This window comes from Pteropus alecto, unplaced genomic scaffold (genome assembly GCF_000325575.1).
Source record: "Pteropus alecto unplaced genomic scaffold, ASM32557v1 scaffold22, whole genome shotgun sequence".
Taxonomy (NCBI): Eukaryota; Metazoa; Chordata; class Mammalia; order Chiroptera; family Pteropodidae; genus Pteropus; species Pteropus alecto.
In genome coordinates, this window is record NW_006434839.1 from 3,995,639 (window position 1) to 4,010,159 (window position 14,521).

The following is a 14,521-nucleotide window of genomic DNA, read 5'->3' on the forward strand; positions in this document are numbered from 1 at the left end:
AAAGTCAATGGATAGAATTATAGAGAAAGAATTTTTTTTTTTCACCAACAAGAGTTTATTTACTACTGTGTCAGTCATTTCTTTTTAATGATAAAACGAGACAGAACAGAAACAACTTCTCTCTCCCCACAGTGAAGGATTTGTTCCTGTAGAAAAAAAATAAATACCAATGTCACATTCTCTCATAATTAGTTAACTGAGTAAACCCAAAGCTTCAGGGAAAACTGCCATGCTCAATCCCAAGGGAGACATCACATTTTAATGTCACATCTGGAAGCTGGAGTCCTACTCCTTGTCAGAAGATAAGCTTGGCACTGATGGATCGCCTTGTCCTACGAGTTCCCCCTGCATTAGTGCCTATCACTTCATCATTTAAATTGCTCCTGGAGCCACCTCCTGGGCCCAGGCTGCTTAGCTGGCTCCCAGCTCTCGGATTCTGTTTTGTCATCTTAGCCTGCTTATTTCATGGGCCTCCCAGAATTCCTCTGCTCCAGTGCCCTGGTGGAGCATCTGTTCACTTGCAAAACAGTTGACTCTCTTGAAAGGAAGTGCCAACAATCTGTTTGATTCTCCCTGGTATCTGAAGCAGCATCCCTCTCATGTCCTACTTCCTAGACCTCTTGGCAATAACGGCTCTCAAGTGATATGGCAGCTTTTTTTCTTTTTCTTTTTTCTTTTTTTTTTGCAATTGTAACTCAGTAAAGCAGAGTAAGAGGAGGGGGTACCTGGAAATAAAACTGTAGCAACCATGACCACTAGTATAGGTGCCCAAGGATGAGTCCACTGTCGGGCTTGGAGCCAGTTTTACTTTGTAGCAGGTTGCGTGCAAGGAGCACAATAGTGGAAAAGCTCTTAAAGCTTCAATAGCTATCCTTTAGCTCAGTTACTATAGACGCATGTTTTGTTTTGTTTTGTTTTGTTTTATGACGAGGCAGCCATTGGTTGACCTCACAGATTGCAAGGACCTTGTCAGTTTACAATCCCTTATTTTTTAAATTTTTTATGCCTACAGCACCTGGTCTTCCTAGGTGGTGCCCCATCCAAGTACTAACCAGGCCTGACCCTGCTTAGCTTCCGAGATCAGACAGGATCAGGCTTATTCAGGGTAACATGGCCATAGACTGTAGATTCATTTTTAATTCTCTTATAAATACAGATTATATAATTTTACTGAAATAGAAAATATTCATAAAAATATAAAATGTATGGGCTCAGTTTAAATAATAACTGAAAAAGAATTACTGTGTACTTAATCTAAGAAATAAAACATTTGTAGCAATCTGGACCTTCATCTATAGAGATAACTGCTTGTTTTTTGTTTATCGCCTTACTGCATATATGCATAGTCCACATCTGAATGTATGTGTATATGTATGTATATGTATGTATGTATTCACACATACGCGTGTATATATAGTTTTTCTTATTTTGAACTTTTATAAATTGAATCCCTCTGTAAACTCTTCTGTGATTTGCTTCTTTTGTTCAGATAATGATTTTTGTGATTCATCCTTGTTGAAGAGCACCATATTCTTTTCCTTAATTTTTCATGTTATATAGTACTTTATTGTATGAATATCTAACAAATTACATATCCATGTTCTGATGAATATTCATGTAGACTCCAGGTTTTTGTTTATGGGTTTTTTTTCCCCCCTCTGGCTATTTCAAATAATATCATTATGAACATTTTTTTCATAACTTCTCCTGGTGTCCATGTACAAGAATTTCTCTAAGGTTTAAACCTGCAATGACATAGTTTAAGTGGTAGGTTATACACACATTTAACTTATCACGTAATGACAATTTCCCAAAGTGATCATTCTAATTTACACTCCCAACTGCAGAGGGTATGAATTCCCATTGATCTACATCTTAGCCAACACTTGATATTAACTGATTAATTTTTTTTGCCAATTTGTTATGTGTTACCAGTGTCAAATGGTATCTCGTTGTGATTTAAATTTGCATTGAATGATTAGACATCAGATCGAGCATCTTTTCATTTATTTATAGGCCATTCATGTTTTTTGTTCTATACCTCTTTATTTCTTTTGCCTATTTTTTTCCATTGGGTTGTCTTTCTTTTTTAATAGCTCATAAACTTTTTTTGTTTTCTAGGTAAAAATTATGTGTTGCAAATTTTCTCCTATTTGTGGTTTATCTTTTCAAACTTTTTTTGAGTAGATATTATTTAATAGAATGCAGTCAAATTATTAATATTTAGTGCATGGTTTCTATCTTTGGTTTGTTCTTTAAATAAATACTTTCATAGCATACTCCTAAAGATATTGTCCCATACTCTTTTCTACAGTTTTTATAGTGTTACCTTTCATGTTGTGTCATAATATCTTGGAATCGACTCTGCAGTTTGGTGAGAGAGAAAGGTTCACTTTTATTTTGATTTTTTTTCACGTACATAACCAGTCATTATCATTTGTTTCCTTCACTGACTTGCAAAGCCCGTTCTGTCTCCTCAAATACATGGGCTTACAGATTCTCTTTTGTGTTTTTTCAATTCATATGTCTATTTCTGTACAGTATCTCATTGTTTTAACTGTTCTAGCATTGCTATAAATCTCAATATCTGGTAGAGCATGTTTTTAGAATTACCTTATCAAGTTTTGTGCTGTAATTTTCATGGAAATTGCTTGAATCTATACATCAGTATAAAGAGAATTGATATTTTTATAATAGTGAGTTTTTCCATCTCAAACCATATCTCTTTACATTTAATTGACCTTTTTTTAAAAAGATTAATTGGCTTCTTTAAATGCCTATCAGTAGAGTTTTCTAATTTTCTTCATGAAGGGTTTAGCCATCTTTTGTTAAACAGATTCCTAAGTACTTTACATTTTAGTGATATTTTACATTATATTTTAAAAATTATATTTTCTAAAGGATCATTGTTGGCATATTAAAATGCAGTTGACTTTCAGAATCTTGCTTTAAATTCTTTTTTCAAATTCTTAAATCAAGATTCCTGCTAAGCTTTTAAATTCATGAATTTTATCTGAAGTGTCTTTTAGTGAGGAGAGAGAATTCATCATAGGCAATATCATTTGCAAGTCATGAGAATTTAGTTTCATCTTTTCTAATCATTAGCTTTGTAGATATTTTTCTAGTATTGAAAAGAAGTAGAGATATTCAGTATCATGGACTTGTTCCTGATCTCTAAGTGGATGCTATCACAAATCACCAATAAGTGTGAAGTTCACTGACAGGTGGTAGAGACGCTGCTGCTGGTGATTGTTTTGTAGATAGCCTTTTAAGGATTTTTCTCTTTATTCATATTTGTTAAATTCAACAAGTGTTGAATTTTGGGGAATAAACTTTTTTCTTCACCTGTTGAGATGATAATATGGTTTTTGTTCTATGATCTATTATTATGGTGCATTTTCTTAACTGATTTTCTTTTTCTTTTTGTATTTAAATATAGTTGGCATACGATAGGATATTAGTTTTAATAGTTTCAGGTGTACAATATAATGATTTAACATTTTTATACCTTACGATGTGATCACCCTATTGATTCTAGTAGTCATCTGCCACCGTGCAAACTTGTAGCAATGTTATTGACTATTTTCCCCTTTAACTTTTTCACTCATCTCTCCACTCCTTCCTCTCTAGGAAACATCCATTTGGTCTCTGTTTCTAAGAGTTTGTTTTTGTTTTGTTTTGTTTGTTCATTTTTTTTTTTAGATTCCATATATAAGTGAGACCATCTGATATTTGTCTTTCTCTGTCTGACTTATTTCTTATATATATACACATATATATCACACCTTTACATACATATATACACATGTATATTTACTTCAAGTAGATTTATTCAAGTAGATTAATTGATTTTCTAATAAAAATTATTATTATATGCATGATATGAATTCAGATTGATTGTTGGTTATTATATTTAATCTCCTTAACACCGGTTTCAGTTTGCTAATATTCTGATTAGGATTTTTACATCTATGTTCATGAGTGTGATCAGCCTTTAATATTTTAAATTGTATCGTGCTTATGTAATATTCTTAGCTTTAAAATGAATTAGAAAGTGTTTCTTCTTTTTGTAATCTCTGGAAAACTATATAATACTTGAGTTATCTATTTCTGGAATGTCTTGGAAGATCCATCAGTAAAATTGTCTAGGGCTATCATTTTCTTTGTGGGAAAAATTTCAATCACAGATTTATATTCTTTAATGCTTATGGGACTAGCCAAATTTTCTATTTCCCCTTGGATTAAAAAAATTGGTAAGTATTTTTTAAGGAATTCATTTTCATTAAAAAATTTAATTAATCCATATTTTTCATTTATTGACATAACTATTTTTTATAAGATTTTCTTGCTGTCTGCTTAATTTCTGTGAGGTAGGAAGTTATATCTCCTTTTTCATTTTTAATATGTTGAAGTCTCACTATTTTGATTGTCTGAATCTCATTCTCTTAAAGATTCTTTAGGAAAATTTTCTGAGAACATTATTTGCCGAGTTCTTTCATATGATAGCAGTTCATTTGGGCCCCTTGAAGATTAGTTGTGCTGCATACTGAAATCATTGAGTCCCATGTTCTTTCCTTGATCTTTTAAATATTCCGTTTTCTCCCGGCATAAAGCATTCTGTTTGATGATATTATTCTCCTCATAAAAGTTGTTTATTTTTGTCTAGATACCCAAAGGATATTTTATTTTCCTTCAATGTCCAGTACTTTTACAAAAACCCAAAAAAACAAAAAACAAACAACCAACCAACCAAAAATCGCCTTGGCATAGATCATTTTGAGACATTAATGTTCTCAGATCTATGATGCACTAAATGCTTAGTTTCGAGTTTTTAAATTTCAGAACAGTGTTCATGAATTAAGTGTTCATTCTACTGTTTTGTTCTGGTTTTCTCCTTCAGGAACTCATTTTATATGATTATTTTACCTTCTTTACCTATCTTCAACAAGTGCCTTTTTCTCTCACATTCTTTTTATCCCTTTCCTTATTTCTTTTTGATTTTTAAAAGTTTCTTCTGCTTTTCTTAAGGCTTTATTGATTGAACTTATTCGTTCCTTCTCATTTAATCTTTATTTGCCAAATGATTTTTTTTTACTTCTAGTACTTTGTTGAATTACATCACCTCATTTCTGAATTATTCTAATTCTGATTCATCCTATTTTTTATATCATATATCGCTTTACTAATATTTTTAAGCTCATTTGAAATAGTATGCTACTTTTTTTTTGTAATTCTATGGTATATTTTCATCATCTATAGGAATGTTATTCTGTTCCTTATTTTTTTCCTTTAAAATAACTTTATGAGGTTTTACCTCACTATTTTTCTTTGGCTCTTTTTATATAAAATTAGTTTATCTGAATTTTTTAAAAAGAAACATTTCAGTTAGCTTCAGAGAGCTCTTCCTTCTGTTGATTTTGTGTGCTGTTAAAAATGTGGTTACTCGCTTTCTTAGACTGCTGGCTTTGACTCCCGTCCTCACTTCTAATCTAAATCTCTTTCCTTTCTTCCTGTTGTCTCTGTTCTGCTCAGTGTGTATTCTGCTCACAGACGTTTACCGTAAGTTTGGGCTCTGTCTTGAGGGGAGTCCTAGATGGCCTGTTTTAAGACTTCACAGGGCATACAGTGCTCTATGTACGTTAGTCCTTGCTGGGGGCCCTTGCACTCGTTTGCCATGGGGTTTCTGTAGCTGTTCTCCTGTTGTCTTGTCGTACTGTTCAGTGAACACCGCTTGGCCACTTTGAGGCCATAGGCTGCCTCACTGCCTCCCTGCACAGACATTGATAGAATGCAGGTCTTTCGGCTGTCGGTGGCTTCTGTCCAGCCACTTGTAATTCTGAGGTTTCAAAGGATCCCGTGTTACCTTGTTTTGTTTTAAATGTTGACCTCATATTTTGTTTCTCTGCATGAGGAGATTCAGTAATTCAGCAACTATTACTACCACCTTTCCCTATTTCTGGATTTTTTTTAATAAAGCATTTTAATTGTTTAAATTATTGTGGAAGTTTAGTGTACCTTATTCCCCTTACCGTATAAAAGTCAAACATCTTGAGAGTTATATTCTTTTAAAATTTCTATGATGGCTCCTGAAATTGAAAAGCTTTTTAAAAGAATAATTGATTTTTGAGAAACTAAGGTTGAGGGAATGAATGGTTTGGGTCCTCGTATTTTAGCAAAATAATTTCAACTACTCCTTCAAAATTATTTAACATGGTATACTCCTATGTGTACTTAAACGTTAAAAAAAAAAAAGTCAGTACTTATTAAAATTTAGTAAGTGCCAGGCAGTGTCATAAGGTATATTCCATTGAACCTTAGAGAGGTTAAATAACTTCTTTAAGGTCACACCAAACTATTATATACTTAACCAACCACCCTAAATGTTTTGCACCTGTTTATTCTCCACAACAATCATAGTTCTACTATCGTCCTCATTTTACAGATGGGGAAACTGAGGCACAACCTATTAGATAACTTGACCAAGGTCACATGAATAGCTTAAGGGTTAGAACTAGGATTTAAACTCGGACCCAGATCCTATTCTTGGCCACTCCTCTGTACTGTCTCTCAATAGCATTGCTGAGATTTGAGCTCATGTAATAGGAAATTATTTCTGTTAAATGGAGACCTCATAATTATTGAGTGGGAATTGATTATTAACTATGAGTGTTTTTTTCATATCAGTGCGCAGTGCCCTTGACACAGAAGAATTCTAAGATATATTCTTGATTCATTTCTGCTACCCTCCCATACTTCCTTAATCAAGAAAACAAGGATCTCATTTCCTGTCAATAGCACTCATTCTTTAAAAAGGTAGAATTCTTGAAAGGTAGCCATTTCCTTAAGGAAAACCACAATAAAAAGGCAATTTTTGTGACCAGAATAATAGACTCAATTAAAAAAGTTATTTTTTTTCTTTTATTTTCTATTAACTATTAATTAACAAAATGAGATGAGTAAACTTGGCTGCTGATACAGATGGAAGTATCTGCATATCTTCATTGCCTTACTAGAAGGTGCTTTTCTTCTTGCCCATCTCAGTACGCCGCTTTGCAATGACTTTGGGCTGGCTAATGCAGAATAGCTAGAGTGTTCATTTTTGCCCCATATTCAGTTTCTGACAAGGGAATCCCCTGTTGGCTTTGTAATTAGATTCAAACTTTTTAGTGCTCACTTTTGAGGCTCTTCCTCACCCTGGTTTAGCTCATGTTGCTTTAGTGAATTCTTTCTGCTCCCTGCTTGTGGGCCCCTCTCCAGATCCCATCTTCCTCACACTCACTGAGCCATTGGGTCAGCATCAGCTCCTACCATCTCTGCCGTGTACCACTTTCATTGTCCTTCATTTAAGTCCCTCCTCGGTCCTCATTAATTCCCATGTCTTGGAACCACCTCCATGGATTCTCAGGACAAACAATGATGAATTTTCCTGACAACTCAAATGCCCATGATTTCTCCTTCCCTATTCTCTTACTGTTTTTTCTTTGGTTTTTTTTTGTTTGTTTTTTGTTTTGTTTTTTTGAGTGTATTCCAATTTTTCCCCTGCGGGTGATGTTGCCCTTCTTATTGAACTATAAGCCCCGTGAATAGATATGTCGCCCCATTCTGCACTGTAGCCTGGCACAGAATTGATCCCCTCCAAAGAAGTCTCACTGCTACATTTACTGCAGTATGTGGTGTTGGAAAACAGAAACTTTCAATACACATCATTGAATTGCATCGTAGCCTCGTTAACATGGTTCCGTGCTGTAGGAGATAGGTTAGTCCTGGTCCTTTTCCAAAGGAATTCAATTAATGATGTGCTGAAAAGATGGCCTTTTATGGTGGTCTCACTGGGTGCTCCCCAAAGACTCTGCGAAAGCAAAGGAGTAAATGACAGCATGCTTTTTCTTGGCTAGTCTTCTTTCACAAATCCTAGGAAAACAGACAATCACTGCTGATTAAAAAACCAAATAAAACAGAACAAGCAAACAGAACAAAACGAAAGCCCTTAAGCTTTCCAAAATCAGGTTATATCACTTTATCCAAGTCCTGACCCTATTACTCTCTTTCATTCTCCTTTATTAACTCTCTCTGTTGATTGTAACCATATAATCCTTTGATTCTTCTGGTTGCTTTGGAATGCTTTGTTGGTGATAATTATCTAATTATCTTTTGAAGCCTTATTATAGATTCGTGGTGGGGAGCGGGGTACTCTTTACTAAGATTTACCTACAATTTTGCTTTAGATTGCCTTGGGCCTCGGAGATTATTTAAGTTAAAGTAGTTCAAACATTGCAAAATAAGAAAGTAACAGAAAAAAAAAAGAGAGAGGAAGGGAGGAAAGCTAACCTCCTGGTTTGATTTTAAGTAGATGGATAGGAGAGGTCATTAAGTAACATGTGTCATGGATTTTTCCGGTAGTGAAGCTATCGTAGATTTCATTCCTATAGGTTCAGTCACTTGTGCTGTAGATAAGTGTTTAAAAAGGGAACAAGAAATGGCTGACTTAGTCCCTATGTAGTCACCTATGACAGCAGACATGAAGAATTCAATTGTGCTTCATGTGTCTAAGATTTTTACTGGATGAAGTGATACGATCTGGGTTACATTAGTGCCATGGAACCCGGGGCTAGGCCAGCTCACTGAACCGGTTGTCGCACAATCCTCACGCAAGGACAGTTGTTGCTCTGCTTGTCTGTTTTCGACTTGACCAGAAACGCTAATATCCAATGAAAACTCCCCAGCGTGCCCCACCTAAGGCTCGGTTTAAGGGAAGAACCATAGGCACTGGTGACTAGTTGCCCCGGGTCGTGATATCGGCGTAAGCATCTCTTATCATGATTACCAGTTGCAAAATATTAGACTGTGTCATTACTTGTAAGTTGGTTCCCAGAAGGTTAGTCCTGGATATGCTACTTCCACCTGTGTGTTCCTGTGTCCTGGAAGCATCTCTTCTGGGCGTGTTTTTGTTTGCCCAGGTTGTCTCTCATAGCTAGCTACTTAAGCCCATGCTAACCTTGATAGAACTGTGAAAATATTCATCAGTCCAGCTCTTTTACAAAATATTGAAGTCAACTAAATGCTTCCTCTTCGTGCCAGCCTTCTATGTCATTTCTCGTTTTCCGGGTCCATTTTGGATGCCCAAAATTTTAAGGGGTGACTTTCTTAGCTTCATACGACACCCCTTTCCACACAACTGCTCATGACACCTAGAAGCAGTTCATCACTACGACACTTCCTTCCCCCAGCTGCATCTCTGTTACCTGCACCTTCCTTCCTCAGAGCCAGAAGAGTGTGGGACACGGAGACCACTGTAAAACTGCATCTTTTGGGGCATGCCTGGGAAGGTTGGAAAGAGGGAACCGCATTTCACCACCTAATGACACCGTAGCACTATTGGACAGTCTGTTTTGTCAAAGAAGGAAGGCAGAATCTCTAGTGGGTCTTTCCCATGCTGGGTTTACATCTTGGTTTTACTATGTATTAGCAATGTGGCCTGGAGCAAATGACTTAACCTCAGTCAACCTCGGTTTTTTTCATCCTTAAAATGGGCATGATGACAATAACAGCTCGTATCTAGTCGATGTATCATGAGTATTAAATTAGATCCTGTAGGTAAAGCATTGAGCTCTGTGCCTAGCACATAGTTAGCAAAAGAATATGAGCAAAAGAAAGGGACAGAACAAGACAGTAAAAGTGCAAGAGAGGGCAAGAGAAGCCATCAGCGTCAAATAACCAAAATGGGAATATGTTTCTCTACACATAGAACCTGGTATATCCTATTTGCATGGGCTTACGAAATTATTTAAGCCTTTTGTTTCCTAAGATTCCTGGAACTAAATATTTCCTTCAGGTTACAGCCCAATGGGCAGAGAATGACATGTATCATTCTGGGCAAATGATCACTTGAGCCGGGAAGGTAGGGTCGGGCAAGGACAAGAACCTTGGTCTTGGAGAGGAGCGAGCCAGGCGCCCCCCCACCCCCCACCCGCCCTGGCTCTGCCCTCGGCAGGCTGGGTAATCCTAGGCAGGCCGTTCCTCTCAGGCTTGGTCTCTTCATCCAGTCTCTTCATCCAGCAACACGTCCTTGCAGAATACCTCCTTGGTTAAGACTTTCACCCTCTTTGATGGTAAAAGCGGCTTAAATATATAGAAGAAAAAAGATCACTGGGCCTCTTCTACTCTGTATTGACTCAAGCCCTCAGAGCCCAGAAAGAATCCTGGGCAATGAAACACATAACGAAAAACGAAAAATACCATCTTCAGTTTGGGAAAGGTATTTTGGAAACACTTATGCCCTGCTCTCTCTGGGGCCCGCACGTGGCTTCCTGCAGACCAGTCTATCATTTCTGCTTGCAATGACAAACAGCACTGCTATTTCCACACCTCATCATGCACTTTCTGAAAAGAAAGGAGATCAACTCGACGAGCGTATGAATGCTGCAGGCTGCTTCCACACTGGTAGCCTTCTTTAACGCGTAACAAAATGTATTACTATTCCATTACGTAGCTTCTACCTTTTCTCCTGACAAAGCGAAGCCCCATGGCTTATTGAAAAGGAGATTTGTAATCAGCCAGAATCCACTCGATTTTACTCAGTCTAGTGACATTTCCATTGCCCCTTTCACCCAGGTAAGTGAACGCAATTATTTCAGCCCTTGCAAAAACAACCCGGAGTGGTGTTTTTAGAAGAAAGCAAAAAGGTCACATAAACCATACTGTTTTGGTAGCTGTTGGCTCTGTTTCTCTGACTCGTCCGCATTGGGTTCTCGTATCTTCCCTGACTAACCCTGTGGGCTTCTTCTCATTCTCAGAAAGCATGCCCCCCTCCCCCCAAGTCTTTCTTCTTCAAGCATCTGATCTCCCAGTGATCTTTCTTCTCTATATCTAAGCTGCTTTTATCTTCAGGGAAGAGGGTGAAAGTCTTGACCAAGGATGTATTCTGCAAATAGTGTTGCTGAGTGATTTTCACTGACGTTACAAATAGAAGTCTTTGGCCTCACTTTACTCTCTGAGTCTTCAGAGGTGTTCTACCTGTGCCCCACCTTTCCTCTCTTCCTGACTCATTTCTCCTGCCCCCATTTTAGACATCCCTGTTTATCAAGTGAAACTGAATAGCACGTCTTCCTCCATGCCGCCATGCTGGCTGGTTTCTCTACAGAAAACTCTCCTCCCATCTCATCGATGCAAATCTTCCCTTTTTGAACAATTTCTTACAACTTTCCCGGGAAATCATTTCAACATCACTCTATTTCTTTAGCATTCAAGGGCTACATTTGGATGTGTAAATACACACGTTCCTTTAAAGATACTCTAACTTTTCTTCCTTAAGAGTATACAAATTGCTAAGGAAAATGCAGAGTTAGTCTTCATTATATTTCTCTTCCCAGCAACTGGACAGTAAAATCTGCTGTGTAATAAATGTCGTTGAAAATTTACTTAGATACTGAAGCCTATTCTGTTTTCTATCTCTTGAGCAAGCTTAAGAACAAAGCATCTACTTTATAGTTCTTGCTTCTACGGTGCAATATTGTTTAGTCAATATAGCATAATGCTGAAGTGAAAGTTAGAACTTCCTTTTAGTTTCTTGAAAATAAAATGCTTAATTTTCCTGTGCTTCTAATTAATATCTGTTGTATGCTGATGTTATGAGGAAGGTTCAAAAGTAGTGTTCTAGTATAACTTAATTGAAAATACAAATTATCTTGTCTACTTTTACACATATAAGTGAAGGCAGGCTCTAGAAATTTTATTTTTTTTTAACTTTATACTTTTACGACACGCATATATTGCTGGTGTATGTCCCTGAAAGTGACCTGTACTTTATTAACTCTTCCTTGGCTTTCCTTTTGTTCCTATTTAGTTTGGGCTTAATCTACTCTTCTTCTCAGTTAAGAAGGCCTCTCGCGTTACGGAGTGGTCAGCCTGCTGCTAGGCAATGATAAGGTGCTTAATGTGCATCCTGATGACCGGACGACCCGTAAACCTATCATATTTTTCAACTTCAGAACACATTTATTTGCAGTTGGATCCTGGCCTTAAACACCATTTCCCATGCAGTCTTGATGTTCGGTTAAAACCAATAACCATCCATCACTTTGGGGCCACGGCAGTTCTGCTTCCTGATATCACTGAATGAGATATGAGCACACTTTGAGGGGTCCTGAAGGACACTGCTCAAATACATCAAATGAATTCAAGGAGACCTATCACAGGAGGAATGTGGTCTGATCTTGAGGGACGGAATGAAGCCAGAGGCCCTGATGCTATCTCTGAGACCTTCTGTGAAAGTCATGAGGTGCTGAGGCCAGCAGTATCTTCTCTTCTACTTGGCACTTTTCGCTCATCTGTGAGGCTAATAAGCACTTTATTTATTAGTTCTTCCAATTCTCTTACCCTCTCAGGATTAGAGCTTCATCATCCAAAAGCCAGGCAAGCAAAAATAAAGTTCATCAATCTCAATGAAATTCTCTCAACATTCTGGGGATGAAGGACTTTTGGAGAATACTAGAATTTTTTTTGTTTAATAGATTACATTGCTGAAGCAGTTTACAATGTGCTAAGCATTATAATAAATATTACTTTCTTCATATGTTAAGGAGAAAGAGAAAAAAAATTATTTTGGGTTCATGAATTTAGTAAGGTATAATCAGATTAAAACCCTTTACAAATGTGAAAAATCCTTCCTGTTGGTGAAAGCTTAACATTTATTTATTATGAGATTCTGCGATATTAATGCTAAAAATGAACTTATATTTTTCTAGTTTTAGGGAAGAGTTACATATTACTTTTGAAGGTGGTACTATGTAAAAAAAAAAGTTGACCTACTACATCCAAAGGTGATAATATATAATCACTTGAGAAAACATTAATTTCAAGTTGTATAGGTTCTCAAGAAGATGTTTTCATGAATCTTTCTGGCCCCCCTCATGACTGTTGGCAGAAATTTTACACAGCTGGCTGAAAGTAACATACCATGACTGTGGAAGAGTATGAACCCAATTGGCCCCTTAACCTGTGAACTAGTCTACACTAACCCAATGCTTAAAGAAATTTAATTGACCCATGAAAAATTTTTAAACACTCATTCAAGGCTTGCTACTGACGTCCTAGAAAGTAACATGTATCATGCTTAGTATATGGCCCCGATTTGACCCAAAGTATCAACATTTCTGGTCTGTTAAGATAGTTGCAATGGTGTTTCAGTGCATCTGATAAACACCATTAGATACTAAAGAGGTTTAAAAATACCTCCAACTTCAAAATTGGCTGCCCATAGGAACTAGTAAAGTGAGCTTTCGTCCATTCCCTCCCTGGACCATCTTCCTCGACCAGGGTTCAAGGAGTATTGAAATGATAGCCAGTTGAATCACCAGGCCACAAGTATCAGCCAAGTATTCGTTAAGTACTTTATATACTTCCTGTACTACAGAGTTTTCAGGGAAAGATGGAGTCTGGTTCAAACAAAAAGAAAAAATGTAACAGAAACCTGGTCCTTGTGCTTGTGGCTTAATTGCAGAGATGGGACGTAGAGATGGGAAACAACCAGAGAACAATTTCACAACCATAGACAAATGGGATGCTTGGGAGAGGCATCTGATGCCTGCACTGTTCATAGCTAATTCCAGTGGTGAACAAAGGAAGTGGAAACTAACCGTTTCTGAAGGGAGCATATCCTGGTCCTCTGGCAGCAAGGTGGAGTTTTTCTACCAGGAAAGCACACTGGATGGGGGCTGTTTGTTTTTTCTCCAAACAGGAAACCTCTTCCAAGCTAATAGGTACTTCGAAAGGATTGCTACAGCAGATGAAAAGATCCCATATACATTCATTCATTCAATTAGCAGGGACTAATTGAAATTTGGGGATTAACTCTGTCATTAGAGAGAAGCAAAACCTATTTATGGCTCCCATCTATGGTTACACACTCTAAGAGAGATTCGGCACAGGTGGTGTTTGAATATTAGACCATTGCAGCCTTTAATGGCCTTTAGATGCCTCCAATGGATTAATCCCCATGGTGATGAGATGATAAGATGACACTAAGATATGTGAGATGTGTGCTGTGCACCCTGCTCTCCATATTTCAGTGATGGAGGAGAAGCTGGTAGCAGAGTGTGAGGGATACAGGACTAGACTTCAGAGAGTGTCCTCTCCTCTCTTTCTGCATCCAGGCTGTTCTCTCACATCTGATTATTAAAAGGAGATTTTGGGTTGAACCCCCTTTAGGTAGAATTCCTAATTCAGTTCTACAAAAGCTGGTCCTTCAGATAGGCAGCTCTCAGCCTTTTTTATTTTTCTACCGAGATACTCATGGCATAAAACAGATGATACCGTATGCAAAATACATTCTCATAGGTGATACAAGTAACAAAGGCATTGTTCATGGCCATTTCTCAATGCTCACTAAAAGTCAGTACCAACCCGCTGACCCAAAGGATCCCACAATGCACATGTACGATGAGACATAGTGTACTTTACAAAAACAACCACCACAACGTTACCACCCATTCCACAAATCCTTCTTCAATATGACTTTGACACT

General features: G+C 37.2%; 1 protein-coding gene and 1 pseudogene across 1 annotated transcript in view; one reads left to right on the forward strand and one right to left on the reverse strand.

Moving 5' to 3' along the window:
• The window catches only part of DGKI (diacylglycerol kinase iota), a 200,818-nt gene that overhangs the window by 157,928 nt on the left and 28,369 nt on the right, over positions 1-14,521 (forward strand). The gene's annotated exons all lie outside the window — the stretch shown is intronic.
• Positions 1,004-1,122, reverse strand: LOC112478865 (annotated as a pseudogene).